Genomic DNA, 13415 nt, shown 5'->3' with positions numbered 1-13415 from the left:
GCAATTATCTCACAGGCTGCTTGTTTGGTTTCGCCTTTCTTTTCAAAGGACGGGAGAAGCCTTTAGGTTGCTTCAGTGTGTGGGTGCACTCCAGGTATCTATTAAAGATGCAGGCCACAAAGAGAAATGGAAAACCTAACAACAACAACAGCAGCAGCAACAACAACAACTTATTACTGGGTTTCCCCAGCCACTCTGGGCGGCTTCCAACAAAACACTAAACTACAATAACCTATTAAACATTAAAAGCTTCCCTAAACAGGGCTGCCTTTAGATGTCTTCTAAAAGTCTGGTAGTTGTTTTTCTCTTTGACATCTGGTGGGAGGGCGTTCCACAAGGCGGGTGCCACTACCGAGAAGGCTCTCTGCCTGGTTCCCTGTAACTTGGCTTCTCGCAGTGAGGGAACCGGACGGAAGAAGGCCCTCGGCGCTGGACCTCAGTGTCCAGGCAGAACGATGGGGGTGGAAACGCTCTTATTGGCTCCCTGCTCCAACCTGTTATGTTGGCATACTTTAAAACTGACCTTTTTGCCTCTTTGTGGAAGCTCTCTAGCTCTGGTAGCTTGCAGGGGTGCCAACTTGCCCTCAGGATTGTGGGTGCCTGGACCCCCAACATGCAGGCATGGATGTGTGACATTGCATGTTTGTGTTATAGTGGCTGCTGCCATCTCCTCTTCCTCCTCCTCACTGCAGCCAGCGAGGCACCCTTTTCCATGGGGAGATGCTCAGACTTGAGTCCCCCCCCAAAAGGGTGCCTTGCTCGGTGGTTGTGGAGGGCGAAGCTGAACTGCTACTCTCTCAGAGGCAACGCTGCTGCTGCTTGCTGGCTTTTCTCATTGACTTTGTAGGTGCCCAGTCTTCACAATTATATTATTTTGGGTGCCCAAGCACTCTCAGCCCCCTGGAATTGGCTTCTATGGTAGCTTGCAGTGGTGAAGATTACACAATTCACGTGGCAGGTGCCTAAGTCTGCACACACACACACACAGGCCAAGGTGAAGGTACAAAACAGACCAAACAGAAGTGCGGGGTGAAAAAGGCCACACCTTTATTGTCTAGAATGATGTAAGTGGGGTTGGCATTGCAATGGAGCAATAATAATAATAATAATAATAATAATAATAATAATAATAATAATAATAATTTGTATTCTGCAAAATACTCACAGATCTCAGGGTGGCTCACAACATAAAATCACAGTAAAAATGCATAATAAAAACTTCAAAAGAGCAACCCAAGAGTGGTTATTATTATTATTATTATAAATTCTAAATTATTATTATTAATTAAATTTGTATACCGACCTTCATTCATAGATTTCAGGGCTGTTCATGCCGCCTGAGTTGTTGTTGCCATGGATATTTGCTTACATATGATTGCAATCACTGTTGTTATCCAAGTGATCCTGTATGATTCATCCATTCAGAAATCCCTATCTGGAAATTCTACCTGCTTCAATCAGTTAGTGTCCAAAATATTTACTCAGGATAATTAACAACAGGGTGGAGAGTAAAGGAAAATCCCATTTGTGCAACTCCACAAGATTTCCTGAATTAAATGAAATTGGATTTTTCTAGCAGGGTGTAGACAGAGAAGAGAAATCAGTGACTTTTTATTTAGGTCATTGAAGTATTGTAAGATAAATGAAGTCAGTGTGGATGCATGGTCACCTGCAATAGTCACACATAGGATTCCATTCCATTTGAACACTGTGGAAGCAGGGCTTTTTGTTCAGCGGGAACTCACAGGAACTCAGTTCCGGCACCTCTCAGGTGGGCACCATTGCCATTCTAAGAGAATGAGGGAGGTGTTCATGGTGAGTTCTGGTGCCTCTTAAATGTGGAAGCCTACAGGGAAGCAACTAATGAGCATCTAAAGGTGGAGCCAACTTCATATATATATATATATTTCAAATTTACATTTTGGAATATTTGTTTAAACAACCTTAAACCAATGACTTCCCTTCTTTTCTTTCCGTAGTTCAGTTTGCATACCATACATCCCTGCATATTCTATGTAAGCTAAACCATTCATTATTCCACTGTTACATCCATCAAAACTTATTTACGCTGTCGAATTTATCTTAATGCTGCCAGCAATTTTAAGTATACACAATTTTCACCCATATATTCCATAGGCATATGTGCTTCTCATTCTCTTCCATAGCTGTCAACTTTTCCCTTTTCTTGCAAGGAATCTTATTCGGAATAAGGGAATTTCCCTTAAAAAAAAGGAAACATTGACAGCTATGTTCTCTTCTTCTATATGTTAAATCTGATAGCTGCGCATATTCCACCAGTTTAAGTTGCCATTCTTCTTTGGTTGGAACCTCGCTCATTTTCCATTTTGGGACTAACGAAACACGGGCCGCAGTGGTGGCATACATAAATAAACTTTTTTTGACACCTGGGAATTTCTGCCTGAATTATCCCCAACAGAAAGGACTCTGGTGGTTTTTTTTTTTGGGGGGGGGAGCAGGCCAGGAGCACAGTCCCACCTCCCAGTAATTCCATGCACCATTTGGGCAGATGAGATTTATGTTTATTTATGTTGCAACATTTACCACCCACCTCTTTGCCCGACAACAGCCCCGCCTTCGAAGATGGTCATTATTAAATGAAAACTTATACACACTAATAAGATACTTTTCGAAGATGACTTATGAAGGCTGTTGGGGTGAAGGGATGCACCAGTGTTGGGAAAATGTCCTTTTCCTAGGACTTCAGAGCAGACCCAGGAAGGAGGCGATGCCACACTGAAGAACAGATTCCTTTACAAGGGCAGAGGAAACACTGTGTGGCACTTAGAGGCTTCCACACATAGCAGGAGCATCACCCTGGTTATTCATCACACAGAGAAGAAGAAAAACGGTGTTGCAACTTGTATATTTATTTCATAAAATGTATACACCGCTTGACCGTAAGGAGAAACTTCAGTGCAGTTTACAAAGAGTTGTTCAGAGGTGCTTCTGGGTCTCAGATTTTTCTGAACAGATTGTTTCTGAATATAAGGAACTTGCAAGTTTTCCAAGCTCCTGGAAAAGGAAGATTGTAGTCGGAAACATATGCAGAGTCTATGTAACAGCCTTGTCTCAGTAAGCGCTGGAACCTGCCCTCCTAATTCTTTATGTTCTCCATGGCACTTTCCCCAGTGCTTGCAAAGCTGCGGGATCCACAGAGTGACCATTCGTGGACGGAAGTTTGTGCTTTCTAGATTCTCTCTGCTATTTTTTTTTTAAAAAAAAATTCTTTTTTTTTCTTTTTAAAGTCCTTTCTCTCACTTTCAGCAATTTCGCTTTGGGATTCAAGGCTGTTTCTTTCCTCATAACGGGGACCTTGGGACGTGTTTGTGGTTTGCAAAGAGATCTTATGACAGCGCTGGGGATTCTAGGAACCTCTGGCTTCTATTTTTTTCCTTGGAAGTCAACCCAGTTGGAGGTTTTCAAGTCACCGTTGAGAGCAGACATGGCTGGGAGGAACTGGCTTTTCATCGAGTCATTCTCCATTTCATCAAGCGGCTATGGGGAATTCCCCATCTTCTGACCTCATCCCATCCCCCAGGAAATGATAACAAGTCAACTGCCTTACTGGGTTATTAGGAATCTAAATTAGATGAGGATTACAAGGAATTTTGCATACTACAATGTATAAACAACAAAGGTGGGGTCCAGTTTGTACTCTTGTGCAGAAATAGGGAGCCCATACCCCTCAGCTGTACCTGAACATATAATAAGAATAATAATACAGGCAGCCCTGTATCAGGAGAATTAAACACTTGATGTTTTTATTATGTTTTTAGATATGCTGTAAACCGCCCAGAATTGCTGGGGAAACCCAGCCAGATGGGCGAGGTATAAATACAACAACAACTATTATTTTTACCCCACCCATCTGACTGGGTTGCCCCAGCCACTCTGGGCAGCTTCAACTCTCTGACCATTGGCCAAGTGCCACCTCAGGGCTGCTAAAGGGGGCCCGCTTATGCCTTATCAAAAATGAAGAAATGTGTCACCAGACAAAGAGGATACTGATTTGCATAAAATTGCATATAGGTGCAAGTTTAGAAATTTAAATTGAGAAAGGTAGGTAAAAAGGTAAAGGACTCCTGGACTAAGGTTAACAGTTGTTGTTTTTTTCAATGAATCCAGGGCCACTTTTCAACTTCAGTGGATTTTCTATGGGGACTGAATTGTAAATCTGGGGACTGTCCCCGGCAAATGGGGATGTCTAGTAACCTTACCCTGGATGGCTAAGTCCAGTCAAAGACGACTATGGGGTTGTGGCACTCATCTCGCTTTCAGACCAAGGGAGCCGGCGTTTGTCCACAGACAGCTTTCCGGGTCATGTGGCCAGCAGGACTAAATCACTTCTGGCGCAACAGAACACCGTGACGGAAGCCAGAGCGCATGGAAACGCCGTTTACCTTCCCGCCACATTCGTACCTATTTATCTACTTGCACTGGTGTGCTTTTGAACTGCTAGGTTGGCAGAAGCTGGGACAGAGCAACGGGAGCTCACTCTGTTGTGAGCATTTGAACTGCTAGCCTTCTGATCAGGAAGCCCAAGAGGCTCAGTGGTTTAGACCACAGTGCTACCTGCTCCCCTATTAAATTGAGAAGCATTACACCTTGCCCTAGTGGGGAAGACTGGGAGCAGGTATACATCTCCCTGCTCAATCTGTTGTGCAGGTGAGGACTCTGTTGATAGGCTACTTCATGGCCCCTGCTCCTCTTCCTTCTTAGGGCTCTTTCTCCTTGGAACAGACAGCCCTTCAAACAGAGGATGTGTTCAAATAGAAGCCTGTCCTCCATAGGCTGATAGGACTTGGAGCCCAACACCTTATGAGGGGCTACAAGCACACCACCCCTGATCTAGATGGAGCATCATTTGTTAGTCATGTACGGATGCCCACTAGAGCCTTCATACACTTCCTGCTCCCTGTTTGGAACAAGCACTTAGCAGGTCACTAAGTATACCTGGCAGGTTGCAAACACTGTGGAGGCCTGGTGTTGGCACTGGACATGAGTAAGCCTAGCATCTGGGTCCTAGATGGCTTTCAAAGTCATCAAGGAGCTCTAACATTTTGCAGCTTGGCCAGTATTCCTATGCAACTGTATGTTGGGATAAAAACCACACATTTATTCAGAATGTCAAATAGAACTTCAAATAGTACATTCTCTGTGTGGGTCTAGTAGACAAGATATGTTAAATAGCCGTGCCATGAGTGATACTTCCTTAGTATTTATGAGTCTGTGGTTGAGTGGCTGGGCTATAAAGTATATTCTTGTATGAGAGCCTTCCAAAGCTATAGAGACTGGTTTCAGACCCTAGAAGAGCAACACTGGGGTTCTCCTTTCTCTCATGGATGGACTGTGAGCTCCCCATTCCACCCATAAATCAAGAACCAGGCATGGACCTTATCCCCAGAGAATTTCGCTTTCGGAAAGGTAAAGAGATGGGCATCAGTATCACCGTCAAAAAATGCTACCAGGCCCTCCGAGTAGTCCAGGGCAACCCGGATCCTACTTGGGTGATGGCATAAGGACAAATTTGTCCTAGGATTGTCAGTAATTGACTGGTACTGCCCATCAATACGCTGTACCCCCCAGTACCCTCCCTCTGGTGCAAGGAAAATTGCCCCATTTCTGTTCGCATCCTGCCTCACGATTCCCACACCCCACCAACTGCCCCCTTCCACCACTTCCACTTCCCAGCAAAATTTCCCCGAGTTGATGCCCTGGTGGCTTAGGACACTCGCCATGACGTCATATCTCAAGGGACCAGCAGACACATTTTGCTTCATGCCTCTCCATTTCACAGTCTTCAGATCTTCTGATACGTAGAGCTGGGGGTGAGCTGTGCTTGGATCCAGAGTCAGATTTGCTGTAAAGAAAAGAGCAGAGAGAGGGAAAGGAGTCATAACCCATTGAACATTGGCTTGCTTTTATCAGCCATTTAAGAAATAACAAATATTATTAGCAGCCCTCCAGTTAGAGGTCAACATGAATTTACGTTTATCACTCCTAAGCTGGTGGTGGTGGGTGGGGGAGGGAACCCACTTTATTTACAGTCCTGGAAGCAGGTAATAATCAGGTCATAATTAATTCAGATTTTTATGAAAGTGATACTAGGTTCTCTAATATAAAATAAAAGTGGGACATGCAGCCATCTGCTTCAGTGTGTAGTTGTCCTGCTCTGGGTTGCAATCAGCCAGTCAGTATTCTGTGTCCACTGAACAAGCAGTGCCAGATTTACGTATAAACTAAACAAGCTATAGCTTAGGGCCCCAATCTCTTGGGGGCCCCAAAGAAATTTAAAGGAAAAAACAACTGGATGTATATTTCCAAAATATAAGATAAAAAAATAAAACCTACATACAGCAACTGTGTTTTGTGTTGTGGGTCCATAAATTACCATATAGCATATATTCAACACAAAACAGCGACAATTTGTTGTTGACAAAGGACAGCTAGACATATAAAGGGCCCCATCACCTTCAGTAGCTTAGAGCCTCATCAAACCTAAATCTGGCCCTGCTCAGGTCTCATTATTTTATTTTTTGTTCCCCTACTTGGAGTTCCCCCAAGCCCTCTTGTGCATGGATGGGTTTGTGACATTATGGTGTACATTTGGAGTATGTTATTGGCCTAAAGGATGGTTAAAGGCTATAGTTTATAATGTAAGACAACAGTCATACAGAGAACATATAGTGGGGCAGGGTGGGTGGGGCTTCGATAGTAAAACATTAGGCTTCAAATAACTTGATTTGTTCTCTCCCCACCCCCTAAGCTTTGAACTCCAGGAGGTTTGACCACTACCACCAATGTTAAGACTAGGGGCTTGTCCACACTGGAATGCTCCTGAATGAAGGAGGGTTGCCTTTTCAGGAAGTCTATTTCAGGTTCACTTAGTTTCTCATTTTCCTAATCATGTTCTGCAAAATCAGTCAGCAAAATTTCTTAAAAACGAAACAAGACAAGTCATCGTGAAAATTCAAAAGTGAATTTCTCTTAATATACATATAGTTTTGTGTGCAATTTTGCCTATTCAACACAACTTTGCAAAGCAATTCTCCCTAATATCACCCATTTTTCTGTTTGTTTGTTTGTTTGCTAATGTATGCATTTTTATACACATAACTTTGCAGGAAAACTGCATTGCAAACTTCAGAGAAATGTAAATTTTGAAGGACGGCTGTATTTTGGTTTGCATATTGCTTTGGAAAGTTTGCCTTTGAATCCTGACAGAATTCAATTTCTCCTTTATCTCCGAGTGGTGACCAAAACTTTGAACCTGCTTCTTAAAATAATTTTTATCCTGTCACCATGGGCAGCTGCCTCCTCTGCCCTAAATGATATGAATCTCTTCATGCCTTCCCCACTTCATCCCATTTTGAATTTTGCCCAGAATGCTCTCTCCAACCCAGGGGAATCCAAAACAGGTAAAAAGAAGAAAACTCCTACCTTACATACCTAGGGGATACTAGCCTAATTTCTAATGTTAAGTGGCAATTCAGGGCTGATTCACATTGCCATTTGCCCTGCTGCTTTCTCCCAGGAAAACCTGTGGTGTAGCACAAAATCAGAACTAATGGCAACCGGGTTTTCTTCAGGTTGCTGTTTGTTCTGATTTAGCACTAAAGAGTGGTGGGAGGCAGCAGGGCAGAGGCAGAACTGCTTGGACCCATGAGAAACACAGAAAACCACTTGTTTTCTAGGCAAAGGGCAAGTTGAAGTGTGAGTGAGCCCTCAGTCACCGGAGGAAAACGCCTGTAAGAAAAAGCAGAGGGACAAGCCTTGCTTTACTATCAACTTTCAGACTCAGGCTTCCATTCTCTGCAGACTTATCTGGTAAGCCATGCTGAACACGGTGGGACTTTTTGAGTAACTATGCATGAAGTTTTGAGTAGCTATGCATGAAGTTGCACTGTCAGTGACTTTCAGTAAGTCATGAGGCTACTACTTTGGGTTCAGTTTAACTTCCACATTTTGTAGAGCTTTTAAACCAACAACAAAGAGAAGCAAATATGTAGTTCAGGGCTGGGGGTTACCTGTTGTGCGCGTCTTATCTGAGCTGCAAGGGACACATCTTTTCAGGCAACTCCGGATCTGATTGTGTGGAGGTTTGTTGGCAAACACGTCCTGGGAATCTTAGAAAACAGTTCAACTTTAGAGAATTCCCATCTGTTTACAATGTTCGTAATTTGCTGTCATTGAGAGAGCTTTGTAGAAAACTCATTATTGGCGGAATCTGTATTTATTATTGCTGCTTTGGGTTGCTGGGTAGAAGAAGCAATTCCTCAACATATAAAAGTAAAAATTCAACACTAAGGGCTGTACCCAATGTTAGTCAAACTCAGAGTAGATTTTTTAAATTAATGCACATGATTAGCTAAGTTCCATTAATTTCAATGGCTCTCCTCTGATTAGTACTTAGTTAGAGACAACCCTAAATTTGATCGGCTTTCCTGTCTATGTGGGGATTAGGGATAAGTATACTCCGTTTCAGCTTCACTGGCATTCAATCATACTGTTCTATGTGGATGATAACAAAGGAATGAAGAAAGAAAAATCTGAATTTCTATTTAGTATGCATTTGCCCTGAAACAGACAATTGCTTTTCAAGCATTCCTCTATAAAATATGTACTCTACGTGGGGCTGCCCTTGAGACTGACCCAGAAACTCCAGCGGGTGTGGAATGCTGTGGCGAGACTCCTTACGGGGTCCTCGCTGCGGGATAACATTCACCCGGTGCTATACCAGCTGCACTGGCTCCCGGTGGAGTACAGGATCAGGTTTAAGGTGCTGGTTTTAACCTTTAAAGCCCTATATGGCCTAGGACCCTCGTACCTACGGGACCGCCTCTCCTGGTATGTCCCACGGTCTTCACCTTACGGTCTTCAAATAAAAACATCTTGGAGATCCTGGGCCACAGGGCCCAGAGCCAGGGCTTTTTCGGCTGTGGCCCCGATCTGGTGGAACGCTCTGTCACAAGAGACTAGGGCTCTGCGGGACTTGACATCTTTCCACAGGACTTGCAAGATGGAGCTGTTCCACCAGGCCTTTGGCCAAGGCACAGTCTGACCCCCTCCTTTGGTAATCCTCATAGAACTCTAGCCCAATGGTTGCCATTAATTTGATTCTGAATTGATTTTAGAACGCTGTGTTATTTTTATTGTTGTTAGCTGCTCTGAGCCCAGCTTTGGCTGGGGAGGGCGGGATATAAATAAAATTTTATTTATTATTTATTATTATAATAGTAAGATAAAAGGTAAAGGACCCTGGACGATTAAGTCCAGTCAAAGGCGATGATGGGGTTGTGGCGCTCATCTCACTTTCAGGCTGATGGAGCCGGCGTTTGTCCACAGACAGCTTTCCAAGTCATGTGGCCAGCAGGACTAAACCGCTTCTGGTGCAACGGGACACCATGACAGAAACCAGAGTGCATGGAAGTGCAGTTTACCTTCCTGCCACAGCGTTACCTATTTATCTACTTGGACTGGTGTGCTTTCGAACTGCTAGGTTGGCAGGAACTGGGACAGAGCAACAGGAGCTCACCCCGTTGTGGGGATTTGAACCTCTGACCTGACCGGCAAGCCCAAGAGGCTCAGTGGTTTAGACCACAGCACCACCCACGTCCTATATAACACAGAGATGAACTGCATAATCCAATTTGAGCCACATAATTGCACCGGGGGGAAATGGATGTGGAACCTTCTGCATTGCTTCAGAAGTTGATGGGTTAGGAAACTGGCAGCACCATGGGTGGTGGTGAGGAAACTGACAACCCCAGAACACTTTAGGAATCTGGGGAATGGGAAGAATATTATTTTTGCTCCAAAACAAAACTTCATTTTATTAATATTTGGGAAAAGCAAGGGAGAAGTGCTTGGTTCCATTTCACATATATATCACAATTGTGTATTCATTGCATGACCCCCCCCCCCAAAAAAATCCCACCCCACACATAAACCTGAAAGCCTTACCTGGAATCTTCTTACTTGGAAGACTAAGAAAAATAAGAACAAGGACCAGAGCAACATTCCCTGCCAGAGCAATGCTGAAAGCGACTTTCCACCAGACATTCGAGGAAGAACCTGTAACATTGAAGTTAGAAATGAAGTCCAGCATTAGTTTCCCTCTGCCTTGCATGAAAAGTGAGCTGAAAGCGGGGTAAAGGTAAAGGTAAAGGGACCCCTGACCGTTAGGTCCAGTCGCGGATGACTCTGGGGTTGCGGCGCTCATCTCACTTTATTGGCTGAGGGAGCTGGCGTACATCTTCCGGGTCATGTGGCCAGCATGACTAAGCCGCTTCTGGCGAACCAGAGCAGTGCACGGAAACGCCGGTTACCTTCCTGCTAGAGCGGTACCTATTTATCTACTTGCAATTTGACATGCTTTTGAACTGCTATGTTGGCAGGAACAGGGACCGAGCAATGGAAGCTCTCCCCGTCATGGGGATTCAAACCGCCAACCTTCTGATCGGCAAGTCCTAGGCTCTGTGGTTTAACCCACAGCGCCACCCACGTCCCATGAAAGTGGAGTGAAGATGGTTATTTGTCACCTGTGAAGTTGAGAGGGAGACAATTTTCTCCTGCTTTTGGAGGGTAGGAATATAATATCGCCCCCTTGCATTTCAAACATTTTTTTTTTAAAATGAGATTCCGACGAAACATCAGGAACAACTTTCTGACAGTAAGAGCTGTTCAACGGTGGAATGGACTCCCTCTGGAGGTTGTGGAATCTCCTTCAATTGAGGCTTTTAAGCAGAGGTTGGATAGCCATCTGTCATGGATTGCAGGGAGTTAGTCTAGAGGACCCTCGGGGTCCCTTTCAGCTCCATAATTCTACAAAATGTTTAAATTTTGGTTTTGCAAAGCACCCAGATCGCTACGCTGCTGGGTGGGCTATTTATACGTTTAACAAACAAGCGTATCAAGCAAGCAGATGTTGACCCTGACATGCTCTTTGTCACCCATGCGGTCTGATGGGAGGAAGTGCTCCATAATCAGGAAGAAGAAAAAGCAGTAGTTTTGACACCCACCCGCAACTTCCCCCAACAAGGGTATTTTCCTGAAGACATAAGGAAATTAAGCTGTGTGCTATTGTGTATTTTAAAAGCATATGAGGTGTAAAGTAGACATTTCCCCCCACTCTTCAGTTGCTACACTATTAGGAACCAACTACTCAAGATCTACTTTGAAGAGTTGTGCAAGCTGGCACAAGTTACCGTATTTTTTGCTCTATAAGACTCACTTTTTCCCTCCTAAAAAGTAAGGGGAAATGTGCGTCTTATGGAGTGAATGCAGGCTGCGCAGATATCCCAGAAGCCAGAACAGCAAGAGGGATTGCTGCTTTCGCTGCGCAGCGATCCCTCTTGCTGTTCTGGCTTCTGAAATTCAGAATATTTTTTTCCCCTTGTTTTCCTCCTCCAAAAACTAGGTGCGTCTTATGGTCTAGTGCGTCTTATAGAGCGAAAAATACGGTGCTTGGGCGATAAGCCCCATTGATTTGAGACCCTTGTTGAAAACAGTGAAACAATCATTTCATTCGGTGGGGCTGAGTCATGAATCATTTGAGGTGGAAATGGAAATTTCCAAATGAGCAAGTGACAAGTATATCTCACACAAGTGGCAGCAAAGGTTGATCTACTTCAGGGATAGCCAATGAGATGCCATCCAGATGTTGTTGGACTACAATGCCCATCATCCCTGACTACTGATGATGCTGGCTGGGGCTCATGGGAATTGTAGTTCAGCAACAACTGATGGACAGCTCCAATTTCTTATTAAATTGCCCCCCAAAGATGCAGAAACCCCACCAAAGTCAACATTCTATTGTCCACAGAAACCTTATTTGCATGCAGACTGGTTGCCCTTTAAAATAATAATAATAATAATAATAATAATAATAATAATAATAATAATAATAATAAAGGAAGAAGTTAAAGAAGCAATGATTAAATAGTCAAAGGACTTTGGTTATACCATTCAGATGAATGTGTGGGAAAATTATGGACTAAAGACCTCAAGTATAAAAGGGGAAAACTGGATGTACATTTCCAAAATATAAGATAAAAAACAAATAAAATAAAACCTACATACAGCAACAGTGTTTTGTGTTTTCTAAAAAGTAAAGGTAAAGGACCCCTGACAGTTAAGTCCAGTCGCAGACGACTCTGGGGTTGCGGCATATAGCATATATTCAACACAACAAACAGCGACAATTTGTTGTTGACAAAGGACAGCTGGACATATAAAAGGCCCCATTACCTTCAGTAGCTTAGGGCCTCATCAAACCTAAATCTGGCCCTGTGACACCACCTCATTGGAAGAACGGTGTGCTCTAAATGCAACAGACCAACAAATAAATCCCATTGAAACCAAGAGAACTGGTTAGTGAAGTTAAAGCCCTGTTGTAAATACCATTTTTTTTGCTAGATGAGATGAAGACACACTCAAAACATTGCCACACACACATATCAAATGCAAAGCACATTCCACATTTTAACATTTAAGAGGTGTGTGTGGGAATCCAATGGAAGAAGTTCATAACAACACTTTCTAAATCTTGTTTACAGGTGATGGTTAAGTTACTGCAACCGCTGCCCTGCTTTTTTGCTTTATTTGTAAAGGTAAACTGAGAGGTTTTCCCCCCAAACAATACCTTTGGTGCACTTGGGAAGTGGTACGGTGCGCTGTTGCTGGCTTTTCGGATCTATTTGCATATATCCATCTTCATCTTCCATCTTTCCGAGCCCTTGTTAGCTGCCGGCACAACACTCTTTAAATAAGGAATTGGCAGTTCCTCAAGGTTCAGAAAACAGCTGGCCTGTGCAATTATGGAAAGTTACACAACCAGGCTTCTGGTTTGCCAGTTTCATTCAGCTGGAGTCTGACAAGTTTATTTCTTAGTTAAAACTTCCTGTGGGCATCGGATGTCTCTGGGCCCAAATCTGGCCTGCAAGTTCCATCTGCTTCTCCTTCCTGATCTGCTCTGGCGGAGCAGGAATTGAAGTGTGCATCACAACAGTTGGGGAAGAAGTCAGATGACTGGATTGGGAAAGGGACTGGAGGGAGGGAGAAGCTGCGGCACCTGTACTTCCTGCTACTGATACATAACACATGTCCAAGTTGTGAACATGCAACACGGCACTGTTGGTGACGGAACGGTCCTTGATCATGCCAACTGCTGTACTTCCCTTTGGATATCCCTCTTTTGCAGTGACTCAAGCAGCTGCAGCTACAGATTTCAGATCCTTCACCCATACAGATTATGGGCTTATCCACACTTACCTTGCCTCCAGTTTTTCCAGGCATGGTCCATGCTTCAAAGGTCTATGTCGAAGGACCTTTCCCGCCCGCCCCCCGCCTGCCCACCAGAGCTTTCCCCGTAAAAACCTGCTCTCTAAAACTCA

The 13415-nt window shown here is 43.9% G+C and overlaps 1 long non-coding RNA gene across 1 annotated transcript; it reads right to left on the bottom strand.

Moving 5' to 3' along the window:
* Nucleotides 1-2868: 2868 nt before the first annotated feature.
* LOC309337339 lies at nucleotides 2869-13049 on the bottom strand. Its single transcript, XR_014154172.1, has 4 exons — nucleotides 12665-13049; nucleotides 9985-10095; nucleotides 8049-8147; nucleotides 2869-5881 (listed from the first exon to the last, which is right to left on the bottom strand). It is a non-coding gene; the product is annotated as an uncharacterized lncRNA (long non-coding RNA).
* Between the last annotated feature and the right edge of the window lie 366 nt (nucleotides 13050-13415).

Source organism: Podarcis erhardii (assembly GCF_964252035.2).
Source record: "Podarcis erhardii genome assembly, chromosome: 2".
NCBI classification, from domain to species: Eukaryota; Metazoa; Chordata; class Lepidosauria; order Squamata; family Lacertidae; genus Podarcis; species Podarcis erhardii.
The sequence above is the reverse complement of the archived record's forward strand: the minus strand, read 5'-3'. Positions and strand labels throughout refer to the sequence as shown.